Source organism: Oncorhynchus keta, chromosome 29, assembly GCF_023373465.1.
Source record: "Oncorhynchus keta strain PuntledgeMale-10-30-2019 chromosome 29, Oket_V2, whole genome shotgun sequence".
NCBI classification, from domain to species: Eukaryota; Metazoa; Chordata; class Actinopteri; order Salmoniformes; family Salmonidae; genus Oncorhynchus; species Oncorhynchus keta.
The window spans coordinates 10,566,268-10,583,714 of NC_068449.1; positions in this window are offsets into that span (position 1 = coordinate 10,566,268).

The following is a 17,447-nucleotide window of genomic DNA, read 5'->3' on the forward strand; positions in this document are numbered from 1 at the left end:
AAGGTGATTATAACATGTATTTACTCAAGGAGTTGAATACTTATCCAATCAAAATATATGTTTTATTTTCCATTAATATATATTTTTAAATCCAAATACAGAGTATGTTGTGTAGATTGTTGACAACAAAATTACAATTAAATCCATTTTAATCCCATTTTGTAAAACAACAACATTTTGAAAAAGTCAAGGGGTGTGAAAACTTTCTGAAGGCACTGTATTTTCTTTGGGTGTCTAATTTAGTTCCTGTTCAGAAAGGTAGGAAAAGGACCCAGGAGAGGTCACAGGTCTCACTGTGGTTATAGTTAGTAACTTCCTCTCTGCGTTAGCGTTTACAAGAATACTTAGCTTCCCCTCACTTGTTTTCCTTTGTCGTTTATCTCTGTCTATATTGTAGTGCGTGTGACATGTTTTGGGAGTTAACAACAACTTTGGAATCGGGCGTCAGTCTTAACTCGCCCCTCATTCTACTCTCTGTCCAGTTGGTAAATCATACATCCTGTTTCTTCCCAGCCAAAGCGATGAACAGGAATGCATAAGCAGCGGCCAAAATTAATACAGCGCCATGTTAGCTTCATCGCCTTCTTTAATCTGAACAGGTCTCAATGTAAAAACGAATGTCAGTCCCTGTCAGGTATCACTAAGCCCTGAGGTGATAAGCAATCAGCGAGACTCCTCCTGCTTCCCTTTCATCCTCCTCAAAAGCCACTGTAAATAACACCAGGTTACCACGGATGGGCTGACTGACGACTGACTCATACACACTCTCCGTGCTGCGACTGGCCTCGCTTCCCTTATAGCTGTCGGAAACATCCCCTTTAAATCATTCTAGCGTGCCGCCAGAGAGCTACAGGAGTTACTGCTAAAAACACCCCTAGTCAGTTGCACAGTGATATCGATGATAGCCATGGATCCTGTAAGGGGAAACGGTGGCGGGTCGTGAGTGGTGAGTGTTGTGTGGTGGGTGGTGAACGGAGGGAGGTGATTGGTGGGTGGTGGTTGTTGGTTGGTGATTGGTGAGGGGCGGGTGATGGTTTAGTGGGTGGTGGTTGGTGAGTGGCGGGTGGTGGTTTAGTGGGTGGTGGTTGGTGAGTTGTAGTTGGTGATTGGTGGGTGGTGAGTGGTGGGTGGTGGGGGCTGGTTAGTGGAAGATGAGTTGTAGTTGGTGATTGGTGGGTGGTGGGTGGTAAATGGTGGGTGGTAAGTGGTCATTAGTGAGTGGTGGGTGGTAGTTGGTAGGTGGTGGTTGGTGTGTCGTGGGTGGGTAAGTGGGTGGTGAGTGGTAGGTTGTGGGTAGTGAGTGGTGGTTGGTGAGCAGTGGTTGGTGGGTGCTGGGCAGTGAGTTGTGGGTGGTAGGGAGAGTTCCAAACCTCTCTGACAATAACAGCTAGTTTTCAGTTTTCCCCTCCCCACTCAGATTACTCCAAGACAGTCCTAGCAAAATTCTTGCTTGAGAAGCATTTTTTTATATTTGAATTGAAAACAATCACAGTATGGTACTTAATTGTTAAAGATAAATGATTTGATATTGAGATAAAAACGGCTGTATTAGACCTTTAATACGGCTAATTAAATGTTTTAATGAAATGTTTTAATCAAGGATTGTGTCAGTATTGATCCCTATCTGTGGCTGGGGAGAGAGTTAGCCCTCTGCTGATTATTCCTGCTCCGCAAGAGCTGTCACTCTCCACTCTCTCAACGCAGTCATCCCATCAGCCCCTGCTGCTTCTGCCGCACGCCGCCGGGTGGGAGGACCAGTAAAAATAGTGAGCTGAAGTCATCCTTCGACTTAGTCACTTGCCAACTTCTATTGACACATCCATTCTTTGATTAAAGAATTACCTAAGTGCCATAAACAGCTCTGATTGAGACATTGGCTGTTGAATGCAGTGGTCATCTCCTTGGGTATGATTAGCTCAGTTTTTGCATGCCGGCAGACATGAACTGCTCTCTCTCCATCTGTCTGTTCTGATTTCTTGTTGATCTATATGCCTCCTCTAGATCTGACTTGACTTGGGGGAGGGGGAGGGTTGTGTGTGGTTGCAGACAGACACACACATACACACAAACACACACCCACACACATTCCTGTCACTGGGGTCACATACCCACCCCTTGCACCGAGCCTCCTCTGCCCTCCTGACCCCTTGACAGGTACATGGTGGAACTCAAGAGTGAAAGGAGAGACCGTGAGAGCAGGTCTACATCTCAGAGACGTGGCCTCTCCATACTGTAGGTACCTGTCTACTACTCCTGATTCCTTCTGGTTCCTGGGGACGTCTCCACCTCCAGCCTGCCTCTCCCGGGAAGCCATAACTCTCTTTTTTTTTAGGAAGTGAGGTGTGTCTGGAGAGCTCTCTGCATCTGTCTGGGATGGAAACAGGAGAACAAAAGGTCAAGCTTGGGACCCCTTCTATCATGCATAATGGATGACGGCTGGCATGTGATTGAATATTTACATTTGTCTGAAGGTGATGCAAATAGAGAAAAAAACTCAAGTTGAGACAGAGAGATCTGTGTTTGTCCGTCAAGAAAGGCTCCCTCACAAACAGTTAGGCATCGTGCCAATCCTTAGCATTCAAATAATCGTGATTAGTAGACTAAGTGAACAATTTGCATGGAAGCACTGATTTGATCAAGATCCCAAAATATGTCACAAGTGTGGTAGTTTATCATATTCATGGTTTAATCACAATATTGTTGAACATTCGTTTGAGGACAGATGCCCGACTAAGTATTCTTCTCTATGCATTGTCAATGGGCGCTGATGAAGATTTGATCTAAAGTGCATTATATTGGCTTGGAAACACAATGGCATTTCTAAAGGAAGCAGATAGATGTCGAGATGCTGTTTATAGATGTTTGTTTTATTGTCACATACTCCGGATAGCTGCAGTGAAATGTGTTGTTTTACAGGGTCAACCATAGTAGTATAGCGCCCTTGGAGAAAATTAGGGCTAAGTGCTTTGCTCAAGGGCACAGCTTTTCACCTTGTCGGCCCAGGTATTCGCATCAGTGACCTTTTCTGTTACTGGCCCAATTGTCTAACCGCTAGGCTAATTAATAGGTAGGAAAACCTTTTCACAGGAAAACCTGTGATGTCACCACATTGACATTAGATGCAGTATAATCTTTAATTATTTGTTATTCTCATCTTTTTTCTTTTTTCTTTTATTTTCTTAAAACTGCATTGTCGGTTAAGGGCTTGTAAGTAAGCATTTGACTTTAAGGTCTACACCTGTTATTGATTTTATTTTAATTTTAGCTAGCTAGTGTTAACATTGATAGCTATTTTTGACAAACTTTGCAAGCTAATGGCAACATTAAACTTGACCACATCGTAACATGGCAAAGTTGTTTCCTACTAATTATTTGCCTACTTTGTCAGTGTCATCTTATTTCCAAGCCACTATTGTTTAATTTAGACGAAACAGTCAGCCGCTGTTCAGAGTGACTGGACATCAGTCTACTTTTGGCCATCAATATGACTACGGTGTGTGTAGAATGTTGATAACAATTGCACGGTGGTGCAACTCATGAATACTATGACTACAAACACCAGGATGCTTTGTCCTTCACCATAGTAATACAACCTTTTCAGGCAGATCAACATGTTTTTCTTCTCACCCCTCCCAGATGGATCCTATATGAATCCTAGGCCTAAAGTATACCCCCTCTCCTCTCCAGTGTCTGTTGGAGCTTTGGAGAAGCCCTGAAACAACATGTCATATAGGAATATTAACAATCTGCTCTCACAAAGCAGCGTTTAAAGCTCTGGTGGGCGATCCCCGTGAACTCTCACAACACTTCCAGGTATATCATTAAAAGGTTGTTTCTCATTTCTATGAGAGTAAATTGCTGCGGGTGAATCCATTGTTAAATCACGGCCAGTGGCGTTGCCCCTGGAGATAGAGATGAATTAGAGTGGGTTGGACAGTCACTTGATAATTTTGACAATGGGGTTCAGGCGATCGTCCATCACTCAAGCAACATACATGAAAGTTTTGACAGGTAGAGGTCAAGGCAATGTGGCAGAAGCCAAAGGAGATGGATGCCTTTCATTTGGGTAATGAAGAGTTAACCGTCTTGGGAGTGTTAAGAGGAGCGGTAAATGGACGAGCCATCCCATATTAAAGGAAGTCTGATTTAAATCTTCTGTCTAAATGGGGAGCCATCGGAACACAATTCAGTGATTGACAACGAGGCTCTTCGACATAATTCCCAGCAGACAGTTCACTTAAGTTCCATCCCTTGTTAATCTCAAATATAATGAATTGCAAAACTAAGGTTAAACGTGCCAGCGTGAATTCATTATCGCTAATAGATTAGTCCGTAAGATGATTTACTGTAACTCTTTTTCATTAACGGTGAATGGGCGCTTTGATTTAACGGAGATCCTCCAGGCCTGTCCATTCCAACCATCAATCTCTCGGCTGTGGTCATAGTCCTCCTTTATGTGACCCATCTTCGCTTCATTACAGAGATGAAGAATGAATATATGTTGGAGCCGATGACCCTGCTGGAAAAATTACTATTCTGTTTTGAGTTCGCTGAACAAAAACCTCAGAAAATTATATTCATCCCGGCCTGTCATTCAAGTTCATCCTTGACCCCAGTCTTATTGTTCCGGGCTTAATGGTTAGCCGCAAGCCAAGATAACACTTAATGCCTTCTGTCAACCAGCAAAGAACCTCACTGTCTTTAAACACCAGGGGGATGATATCTGCATACCGTACTGATAGACATACTAACATTTAAATGAATGTACATACCTATACCTTCATACCTTGTTCATTACTGAAAGTATAAGCACCTTGGCGTTTTATTCTTTCAGTAAGAATTCCCCAAAATATAGCTCTGAGTGCTTCGCTGTATAACATTACTGGTACTTTATGGCTGAGGCTTGGAGAGGAATACTTAGAGGAATGTCATACATATGTCAGCCTATTAACCGTATACAGCCCCAAGCACTGTGGCTTATACCCAATTTGCTTGACTGAAAATTGCATATAGAAATTGCATTAACTTATCGCCATTTGCACTCTGTGTGTGTACCAGTGTGCATACAGTATGAATGTGTACGTTGTGCTTATATGTGAGCTTTGTAAGGCTGCCAGCGAAAGGAGACGGCTGCTGTCTCCATGTGATGTGATGATTGACAGTTTGGTCACATGGTCTAATGACAGGTTTTAAAGCTGGAGCTACTACTAATTGGGGTGATGTGTCCATCCCATCCCAAGACGTGACTAGCAGGATTATGCATGATTAAGGTATCGGCTGTCCAATGGCTTAAAGATCTCCCAGCATTTAGTCTCAAAGGCCCAGTGATAGACAGATATAGATCATTTAGATATCTTTAGATATGACAGTTACAAGCTGTTGAAAGCTTTAAATGTAACTACCTCTCTTGCTGTGAGGTGGTTTGTGGTTGAATCCCAAGCACAGTCTTGAAAGTTATAGATCTCCAGACTCTCAGTCGGTGAGGCTGTGTGTTGGGTCTAAGAGAAAATGTCATATTTATGCAATCACTTTGTTATATCAAACAGGTCAGGAACGACTCCTGGGGATATTTTTCATGTTCTTCTGCTCCAATCTGTTTGGATAAGCTTTGTTAAACAGGTGCCAATTATGTGTTCTTCCTCTTCAAGTTTAACAGAAGGTCTAAGTCAAAATGTAATTATTAATTTATTAGCATACAAGTGTTAAATGTCTATATTTCGCCACAGCGGTTTAATTAATCTTCAGGGGATAGGAATTCCTAAGTGTGGGGGTTTGTGTGGCTTGTTTGGGGCTAAGCATCATCAACTGTGATCCATTACACTACTTCACTGGAAAGAGTAATATGTTGAACCCTAGAAAATAATAAACTCAAAATGTGAATATTTATTGAACTCAGATGTTTATTGCTACTTTTCGTGAGGAAATCCCTGAGCACCAACAACGAGCCTCTCGGGACATTACACCATTAAACAGTGCTGTGGTCACATTGAACACATTTGCTAGGAAAACACATTCACATTTAAACATTTTCCGTTGTCATGAGTTGAAATTATCAAAAGCAGACAAAGCTGATCCCCTTTTTTCCCTTGTTAGAAAATATTGGTTCCACAAAACTCTCATGTGTTTTCATTTGTGAAGAGAGAGAGGGAGAAGGAAAGAGAGAGAGAGAGAGAGAGAGAGAGTGAGAGAGATATATATATATTCACTTTGTATGTTGTCTACCTCACTTGCTTTGGCAATGTTAACACATGTTTCCCATGCCAATAAAGCCCTTGAATTGAATTGAATTGAGAGTGAGAGTGAGAGGGAGGGGGGAGTGAGAGAGAGAGAGAGAGAGAGAGAGCTAGGTGAGAAGCTAAAGGAACAAGAAGCAGTATCTTGTTTAACTGAATTGTCATGTCTGCCTGACAGACACATATAATGAGATTAGCAAGCAGATATCAAAGAGAAAGTCTCTGGAATAAGAAAGGTGATAATCCACTCCCACTTTTTTGACAAATCCATCTCTTGGTTTTTCTCAGAAACGGTGCATCCCTTCTTCATTAGCTAACTTTGTAACATTTGTCTTGTAATCTCAAGCATTTTCATTGACACCAAAAGTTTTCTTGTTAAAGTTCCTGAAGTGGGAAGTGGCATTATAAAAGGGGGATTTCTGATTTCAGGTAGAACATTGAAAAGTTATTGCCTTCAAACAGGGATGATGTCACCAGCTAACAACAGCTAGCTAGCGTTTTAGGGTGTGTTATGCTACATTTCGGTGTTATCATAAAACTGTTCACTCGTGACCTACTGCAAATTCACCCTCCACACATCTTTCCCCCCCAGCCAATCTCATCCTCTCAATAAAATGACCAAGAATGAGGTCTTGCAACTGGAGGCATTTCTCTTGTCTGGAACACTCATTACCAAACTCTATAGATGTTTTGTGGTTGATAATTTTGAAATGCTCTCGCACAGAGATAGATTAGCCTTTTCCTTCCTTAGTTCTCTTCCAATGACCTTTACTGTTGTGATAGAGATAGCTGTCATAACATATGTGTGTGGATAGGTGTGTGGATGGATTTGCAAAAGTCTTGAGGCTGCCTGAAAAATCCTTCAGAGACATGAAGTAAAGGGCAGTGGATCCTCCTATGGATATATAAAGGTGAAAAATACCAGTCTATATGTGCATAAGTCATACCAAGTAGAAAGGAACTGACCCTATAACTATTTAAGTTTATTTTTTTAAGTGGTTGTGTTCTCTTTAAAAAAGTGACATATTGCGCATATACAGCGAGCTGCCCAGTGACACGAGCCTACCAGACGAGCTAAATCACATCTATGCTCACTTCGAGGCAAGCAACACTGAGGCATGCATGAGAGCATCAACTGTTCCAGACGACTTTGTCATCACACTCTCCATAGCCGACGTGAGTAAGACCTTTAAACAGGTCAACATTCACAAGGCTGCTGGGCCAGACGGATTACCAGGACGTGTGCTTCAGGCATGTGCTGACCAACTGGCAGGTGTCTTCACTGACATTTTCAACATGTCCATGATTGAGTCTGTAATACCAAAATGCTTCAATCAGACCACCATAGACCATGTGCCCAAGAGCACTAAGGTAACCTGCGTAAATGACTACAGACCCGTAGCACTCACGTCCATAGCTATGAAGTGCTTTGACAGGCTGGTAATGGCTCATATTAACACCATTATCCCAGAAAACCTAGACCCACTACAATTTGCATACTGCTCAAACAGATCCACAGAAGATGCAATCTCCATTGCACTGCCCTTCCCGACCTGGACAAAAGGAACACCTACGTGAGAATGCTATTCATTGACTATAGCTCAGCGTTGAAAACCATAGTGCCCTCAAAGCTCATCACTAAGCTAAGGATTCTGGGACTAAACACCTCCCTCTGCAACTGGATCCTGGACTTCCTGATGAATGGTGAGGGTAGTTAGCAACACATCTGCCACGCTGATCCTCAACACTGGAGCCCCTCATGGGTGCATGCTCAGTCCCCTCCTGTACTCCCTGTTCACCCACGACTGCATGACCAGGTACGACTCCAACACCATCATTAAGTTTGCTGACGACACAACAGTGGTAGGCCTGATAACTGACAACGACGAGACAGCCTATAGGGAGGAGGTCAGAGACCTGGCTGGGTGGTGCCAGAATAACATATCCCTCAACGTAATCAAGACAAAGGAGATCATTGTGGACTACAGGAAAAGGAGGACCGAGAGCGCCCCCCATTCTCATCAATGGGGCTGTAGTGGAGCAGGTTGAGAGCTTCCACATCACCAACAAACTAGAATGGTCCAAACACACCAAGACAGCTGTGAAGAGGGCACGACAAAACCTATTCCCCCTCAGGAAACTGAAAAGATTTGTCATGGGTCCTCAGATCCTCAAAAGGTTCTACAGCTGCAACATCAAGAGCATCCTGACTGGTTGCATCACTGCCTGGTACGGCAACTGCTCGGCCTCCGGCAGCAAGGCACTACAGAGGGTAGTGCGTACGGCCCAGTACATCACTGGGGCTAAGCTGCCTGCCATCCAGGACCTCTACGCCAGACGGTGTCAGAGGAAGGCCCTAAAAATTGTCAAAGACCCCAGCCACCCCAGTCATAGATTGTTCTCTCTACTACCGCATGGCAAGCAGCACCGGAGCGCTAAGTCTAGGACCAAAAGGCTTCACAACAGCTTTTACTCCCAAGCCATAAGATTCCTGAACAGGTAATCAAATGGCTATCTGAACTATTTACATTGTGTTCCATCACTTCCCCCCCTCCACCAACCCCTCTTTTATGCTGCTGATACTCTCTGTTTATCATCTATGCATAGTCACTTTAACTATACATTCACGTACATATTACCTCAATTAGCCCAGCTGACCGGTGCCACTCACATTGACTCTGTACCGGTACAACCTTTATATATCCTTACTACTGTTGTTTTCACTGTCAATTTACTGTTTCTTTTTCTTTTTTCTTTCTTTACTTATCTATTGTTTACCTAATATCTATTTTTTACTTAAAAATTGCACTGTTGGTTAGGGCTTCTAAGTAAGCATTTCACTGCGTGTTGTATTCGGTGCACGTGACAAATAAACTTTGATTTGATTTGTTCCGAAATTATTGACACCCTTGATAAAGATGAGTAAAAATGACTGTATAAAATTAATATTTCAAAATACTGAGCTTTATTTTATGCTAAAACAAATGGGGAAATTATATTAAGCACACATCAAAATCCACAAAGAAATAGTTAATTGGCCACAACAACAACATTTTGCAATGGCCATCTGTCTCCGGACTTAAAACCCATTGAAAACCTGTGTTTTGAATTGAAGACGGCAGTCAATAAGCGCAGATGAAAGATATCAAGGATCTAGAAGTTATCTGTATGGTGCAATGGTCTAAGATCCCTCCCAATGTATTTTCCAAATCATTAAACATTTGAGAAATTGAGGTATTGAAAAGTACTGAAAACAATAACTTTGACCTTTTTGAGGAAAAAAGTATTACATGTTAATTTAACAAACTCTCTTTCTCTGAGCAATTGTATGAGAAGAAAATAATATAATTTCAATATAATTTATGAAATTATTTATTTTACACTGTCATTTTTTCTCATCTTTATCAAAGGTGTCAATCATTTTGGACCCCACTATATCATGGTAAAAAGTGTAGATACTTATTTGACATCAGATGATATCCAGCATTTAAAGCAAATCCACACAGAGAGCCTTAACCAATAGAATTGCACATCCATCTACTATGAAAATATAGCTTTATGCACCCTATTATGTTTATGTTGTTATGTTTAGAATTGAATATCTTTACAGTGTAAAACCAATATAAACTTTTGACTGATATCCTGAAAATCCAGTTATTGGTTTCGCTACACTCACATTAAAATCTGCTAACCATGTGTATGTGAACAATACAATATGATTTGATTTGATTGAACAGGAACCTTTCAGTGACGTCAGGCATTTCAGTTGAGCTGTTGGTGGGTTGTATGTCTTGGCAGGGGCTGGAGGCATTGATTCTCTTATCCTCTCAGCACATTGATGAAACTCTTCTCTGGTGCTCCCCTGGGAATGTATCTTGTGCTGATAACTTTGAACAATCTTATCTGGTCACTGTTTAAACAAGACTGAAGTCTCAGATTGTCCTTTCAGGTGTTTGTCTCTCTTTTAAGTCCATTTTGTTGTTTTTTTTCCTCAAGGTTACAGCCTAAAGCTTTACTGAATTAGGTTCATGTTATTTCCCCTTACATTTTTGGTGTTTTAGGCCTGGATTCAATTGGAAGATCTGCGCTAATGTAAAGTTAATTTCCAATTGAGCAGATATATGCAGTGTTTACTGCGAATACCATTTCCACGAACACGGGAACATTGCCTTTACATTTCAATCGAGCTAAACATGGACCTTCAACGCTATGGATTGAATCTAGCTATTTGTTTTGTTGCAAATCTATATATAAAGATTTGAAGTTGAAGTCGGAAGTTAGCCAAATAAATACATTTAAGCTTCTAAAGCTGTTGAAAGGCACAGTCAACTTAGGGTACGTGAACTCCTGACCCACTGGAATTGTGATACAGAGAATTATAAGTGAAATAATCTGTCTGTAAACAATTGTTGGAAAAATGACTTGTGAAGTCAGAAGTTTACATATACCATACACCGCCAAATACATTCAAACTCAGTTTTTCACAACTCTTGACATTTAATCATAGTAACAAATTCCCTGTCTTAGGTCAGTTAGGATCACCACTTTACTTTAATAATGTGAAATGTCAGAATAACAGTAGAGAGAATTATTTATTTCAGCTTTTATTTCTTTCAATTAGTATTTGGTAGCATTGCCTTTAAATTGTTTAACTTGGGTCAAACATTTCGGGTAGCCTTCCACAAGCTTCTCACAATAAGTTGTGTGAATTTTGGCCCATTCCTCCTGACACAGCTGGTGTAACTGAGTCAGGTTTGTAGGCCTCCTTGCTCGCACACTTTTTTTCAGTTCTGCCCATAGATTTTCTATAGGATTGAGGTCAGGGCTTTGTGATGGCAACTCCAATACCTTGACTGTGTTGTCCTTAAGCCATTTCGCCACAACTTTGGAAGTATGCTTGGGGTCATTGTTCATTTTGAAGACCCATTTGAGACCAAGCTTACACTTCCTGACTGGTATCTTGAGATGTTGCTTCAATATATCCACATAATTTTGCTCCCTCATTATGCCATCTGTTTTGTGAAGTGCACCAGTCCCTCCTGCAGCAAAGCACCACCATAACATGGTGCTGCCACCCCCGTGATTCAAGGTTGGGATGGTGTTCTTCGACTTGCAAGCCTCCCCCTTTTTATTCCAAACATAACGATGGTCATTACGGCCAAACAGTTATATTTTTGTTTCATCAGACCAGAGGACATTCTCCAAAAAGTACGATCTTTGTTCTCATGTGCAGTTGCAAACCGTAGTCTGCCTTTTTTATGGCTGTTTGGAGGCAGTGGCTTCTTCCTTGCTGAGCAGCCTTACAGGTTATGTCGATATAGGACTAGTTTTATTGTGGATATAGATACTTTTGTACCTGTTTCCTCCAGCATATTCACGAGGTCCTTTGCTGTTGTTCTGGGATTGATTTGCACTTCTCACATGAAAGTATGTTCATCTCTAGGAGACAGAATGCATCTCCTTCCTAAGCGGTATGATGGCTGCGTGGTCCCATGGTGTTTATACTTGCATACTATTGTTTGTACAGATGAACGTGGTACCTTCAATGGATTGGAAATTGCTCCCAAGGATGAACCAGACTCGTGGAGGTCTACAATTCTTCTCTGAGGTCTTGGCTGATTTCTTTTGATTTTCTCAAGATGTCAAGCAAAGAGGCACTGAGTTCGAAGGTAGGCCATGAAATACATCCACAGGTACACTTCCAATTGACTTAAATGATGTCAATTAGCCTATCAGAAGCTTCTAAAGCCATGACATAATTTTCTGGAATTTTCCAAGCTGTTTAATGGCACGGACAACTTAGTGTATGTAAACTTCTGACCCACTGGAATTGTGATACAGTGAATTATAAGTGAAATAATCTGTCGGTAAACAATTGTTGTAAAAATGACTTGTGTCATGTACAAAGTAGATGTCCTAACCGACTTGCTAAAACTATAGTTTGTTAACAAGACATTTGTGGAGTGGTTGAAAAACAGGTTTTAATGATTCCAACCTAAGTGGATGTAAACTTCCTGACTTCAACTGTATTTCAACACCATCCATATTGGATTTATTTTTGCCCTATATTTTTCAACTCTGCTGTGATGTTTCACAAAAGTTCTGAACCTTTCTATTCTCATTGTTTCTACAGACTTTAAATTGAAAATAAACATTTTTGCTAAAAGTATTATTATATTATTGATTGAATGACAGGTAAATATTTAATTTCTTCAGCCATTCCTGGACCTGCGACCAAAGACAAGCTACATATTGACAGTACCAAAACAAATGATCCAGTGATTATGTCTCTTCGCAGCAAAATCTGCAGAGCTGGGCAGGTTGTATCCTCCATATAAATAACATTCTATTGATCACATGAATTTTGTATAATATTTCAAATTGCAAAATGTTAAGATTTGAATTGAGTGTTATTTTTTATATCAGTTCATAAACCATGTGCCATGGAATCGGTACGTCAAAAATCTTTTCCCAACTTTTTTGCAATCAATATGGCACGGCTGTCAATTTTTTTATCCTTAACTTATGGATCGGCCCCTTTAAAAAATAATTTGGCCTAAAATGACATACCCAAATCTAACTGTAGCTCAGGCCCCGAAGCAAGGATATGCATATTCTTGATTCAATTTCTTTGGAAATATGAAAGGAATATAGGAATATAGCAGAATATAATAATAATAATAATAATATAACACATTAGATCTGGTAAAAGATAATACAAAGAAAAATATATATATTTTTTTGTATCATCATCTTTGAAATGCCAGAGAAAGGTCATAATGTATTATTCCAACCCAGGCACTCTCCTCAAACAATATGGTATTATTTCACTGTAATAGCTACAGACAAGTTCCTTACTTTTCCCCCCTTCCATTTTTGCAGTAATGCTGCAATTAGTTGGCTGTAATTTTGTCTATAGCAGACATTTCCATATGTTTTTGTTAGCTGCATGTGTGGCATATCTCCAGCAGTCCTATTTATGATATAATTTGTGAAGACTATACCTTTTTGTTTTTTTCTTCTTCTAAAAAGCATGTTTTTTAAAATCAATTAGTATATTTAAGTTTAACCACAATATTTGTAGTATTATTTGTTCTGTCTCTTCTGGTGGATTAAATTGAAATTGCAACCAACTTTCTATGGCTTGCTTTAAAAATAGCGATATTTTGGAGATGATTTCCTTTTCAAATAACTGAAAGTGACAGGTTGTAATCTGAATAAAGGGAAAAGGCCATTCTTGAACAAAGGGTGAGACATTCTTACTAATTTGCTAGAGAACCAGTTTGGATTTATGTATAACTTTTGTATGACTGAAGCATTTAATGAGAGGTCTGCTTAAATATTTAATAATCCCCCCCCCCCCAAAAAAATTAATATTCATTAAATAAATAGGCCCGTTTAATTTTGTCTGGCTTTCCGTTCCAAATATAATTGAATATTCACTAAGTGTAGGCAAGACCATAAGCAAACAGGTAAACTGGGATATGACTAATGAGTTAATCAGGGTGTTTTTTCCACAAATAGACAGGTATTTACCTTTCCATGGTAGCAAGATAATATCTATTTTTGCAAACGTTCTAATAAAATGTTTTGGAATGAGATCATTTCTTTCTTTCTGGATATGTATACAGAGTACATCCCCACCCGACCATTTTATTGGTAAACTACACGGCAATGTAAAAACTGTATTGTTTTGTGATCCAACATGTAATATAGTACAGTAATCAGAATGTGGCTTTACTCAGAGGAAGTTTTGGAGGCTGTGGATGGATACTAATTGTGGATTATAAAGAAAATATGAATCATCAGTGTACAATGACACCTGGATTTCTAATCCCTTGAAATTATTGTTGGATATGATTTGAATAGCTAAAATTTCGCAACCATAATAAATAGATATGTCTATAGTGGACGACCTTGTTTTACTCCTCTTGACAGTTTAAAACATTCTGAGAAGTAGCCATTATTTACTATTTTACACCTAGGGTTACAATACATGATTTTAACCCATTTTATAGGAGATTCTCCAAAACTGAAATGTTCCAGGCATTTGTATATAAACCCCAGTCGTACTTTATCAAAAGCCTTTTCAATGTCAGCTATGAATAGCAGGCCTGGTGTCCCTGATTTTCCACAGTGTCTATTGTTTCCAGTACTTGCCTTATATTATCTTGAATGTATCGTCCATGTAAAAAACCTGTCTGATTAGAATGAATAATGTCCGACAATACCTTTTTAATTATATGTGCCATACATTTTTCTAGAATTTTTGCATCACAACACTGAAGTGTAAGGGGCCTCCAATCTTTATATTTCCCACATGTATCCTTTTTCAGTAATAATGAAATCAGACCTTGTTAATTGTCTGATAATCTACAATTTCCTTAGGAGTGGTTAAAACATGCTGATAACGATCCTCCTCGTATATCAACAAAAGTTTGGTATACCTCCTTAACCCTGTATTTTTCCCGAACTGAAAGGCCTTAATTGTGTCAAGAAGTTCCTCCTCTGTAATTTCACCTTCACATGAGTCTTTGTGTACGGCTGTTAATTTTACCATTTTAATAGAAAACAAATCCATACAATTGGCTTCGGTTAGAGGAGATGGAGGAGACACTAAATGAGGAGAGGAGGAAACTAAAACAAATCCTTAGGGTACTTTGCTTCCACTTTCAAAACATAATTTGGTGAATCATTGGTGACTCCGTCATTTGTAAGTTTCATAAAACACTTTTGTGTAGCATTTATTTCTATGTTAAAGATAAAAAAAAAAAAAGATTTGTCGTATTTTTCTCCATATTCCATCCAGTTTGCTTTATTTAAAACACAAATATTGCACTTGATCTTTCTTGAATAAGTTCCTAGGTCAGGATTTTTAAGCCTCCATATATCCTATTGTTCCAATATGTCCATGACATTCATGATTTCCTTAAGAGCATGAGGGTAATAGTTTGTAGTGTGATTTCCTTTATGGTCCATTGAGGTATTTAAAACAGTATTATAATCTCCCACCATAATAATAGAGTATTGTAATGCTTGTAGGGTTGATAATGTATTATATAGATTTTCAAAGAAGCATGGATCATCATTATTTGGTCCGTAAAGGTTAATGAGCTATATCTGTTCATGGTCCAATAACATAATTTAAACTCATCCATCTTGAATCTAGCTATTAGTTTGTCCATCCTTATTCTAATCCCATGTCATTATTTTGTTTCAATTTTATTTTTCGTTATTGTTAATGACACCAGCTTTAGATGTGCCTCTCTTCTTATGATTATGCATGGCAAGTTAAGTTAAGTCAATCATTAATGTGTGGGGATGTACCTCAAACGCATGATTGTTGCAATCAGTAAAATGTCTCATTAAAGAATTGAATAAATAAGTAAATTGTTTTATAACTGATTACAAGCGACATATCTCATGTTTTTGTGCTGAGTTGAGGGTTTGATCCAATTCCCGTGCGGTAGTTTGTATGTTTCATGCTTTTCATTTTATTGTTTGTTTGGTTTCTACAACAACTCTTATAGCACCAAGCAATAACAACACTATAAAAACTGCATTCAGAACTGTACTTTCTGTTTTTAAGTACAGTGGTCATTGTGGGCTCATATAAAGCATAATCAAATGGTTCACGTACAATGTCAGTACATGGGTGAAATGAAAGACATTGTGGGTGGAACAGAGTGTGTATGCTTGGCCTCAGCTGCAGGCAGCCAAATACCCCATTGCATCGTGGGGGCCAACAGTAGTCATGTGACCTCAATACTTTGTCATTGCTTGTGTGCAAAGCTGAATCAACAGATATAGAGGAACAAGAAATTGAACAATGTCAAACAATGTATGATCCATGACACTTCAAGAACGAGCAGCATCTGCATATAATAACAAAAAAAGTGTGATAAAAACCCAATGTTTGACGTACACCATATAAATAATAATATCCCAACAGAAGAAACATAAATGCATATTGCTACCAAAATCTGAAGTCTAATTTGGGGTTATCTCGAACCGCTAATGACTGGGGGTAGAGGGCCTAACATAGTGTTGCCTGAGCTTACCCTGAAGGCTGTGGATTCTGTGGGGCTGCTTTGAACTGTCACAATTGAGCTTGTGGTGCAAAGATCATAACCCAGTAAAACATCAGAGTACAGGATGTCTGAGAGTCACTAACCACATTGGAGCCCCCCTCTTCTCCTCTCCTCTCCACACTGGCTGGCCTGAATTGAACACAATCTTATCTAACTGAGGAGGACATGCCTGGGCTGGTCAGGCTCATGGCTTGGCTAAAAACAATCCTGCACTTCTTATAAATCATGATTTGCAGCCACCAGGTTAGAATATAATAAACACATTTCAAATCACACTCTCTCAGTATTGGTCAATTAAATCTTACACAACAATCATCTTATAAGCAATTAAAACAAGTTTTTCTAACTGAAAATCAACTAAAACACACGTAAAAAAAAATATATATATATATGTGGTAACATAGTTGTTTTGTGCATACTCTCCACACAAGTGAAAGTTATCCTAAACTTTTCATAGTCTATTCAATGCACAAGTGAAACATTACCTAAACTTTCCTTACTAATCCAAGAGAGAGAGAGAGAACGAGAGAGAGAGAATGAGAGAGAGAGAAAGAGAGAAAGAGAAAGAGAGAGAGAGAATGAGAGAGAGAGAAAGAGAGAAAGAGAGGAGTGTGACCTGCAGTCATATAATCCGTCAACATTTGTCCCAGTCTGTAGACTAAACACGCTATCATTACACACAGCCTTACACAGAGCTTAGGGGCCCTGGAGGGATTCTCAAGACATGTTTATTAGCCCAGGACACAGTGTACACAAGTCGTCGGCTGTACATTACAGTAAACACCATTTTTTAATGCGGATTTATAATTAGGGAACTCAGCAGGCACAGCTTAGGGGGAAGACAACAGGTGACGTGACAATGTACTTAGGACATGACTGCTCTCCGATGATCTTACCACCTCCCACTTCCCTCTGTGGATTCCCTTCCCCTGGCTAGAGCTGAAGGCTGTACAGGAACAGGAACCTCGGTATGTTTTCTTTGTGAATTCCAACAGTGTCTCACTGTACGAGTGGTGATGCAGGCCTACTACTCTAGCGCAATTCCCTCAAGGGTATGGGTGTGTTTAATCTTTGTGATTTTACATTTGACAGTGTAGGTTGCCTCTGGGACATTATATATTAA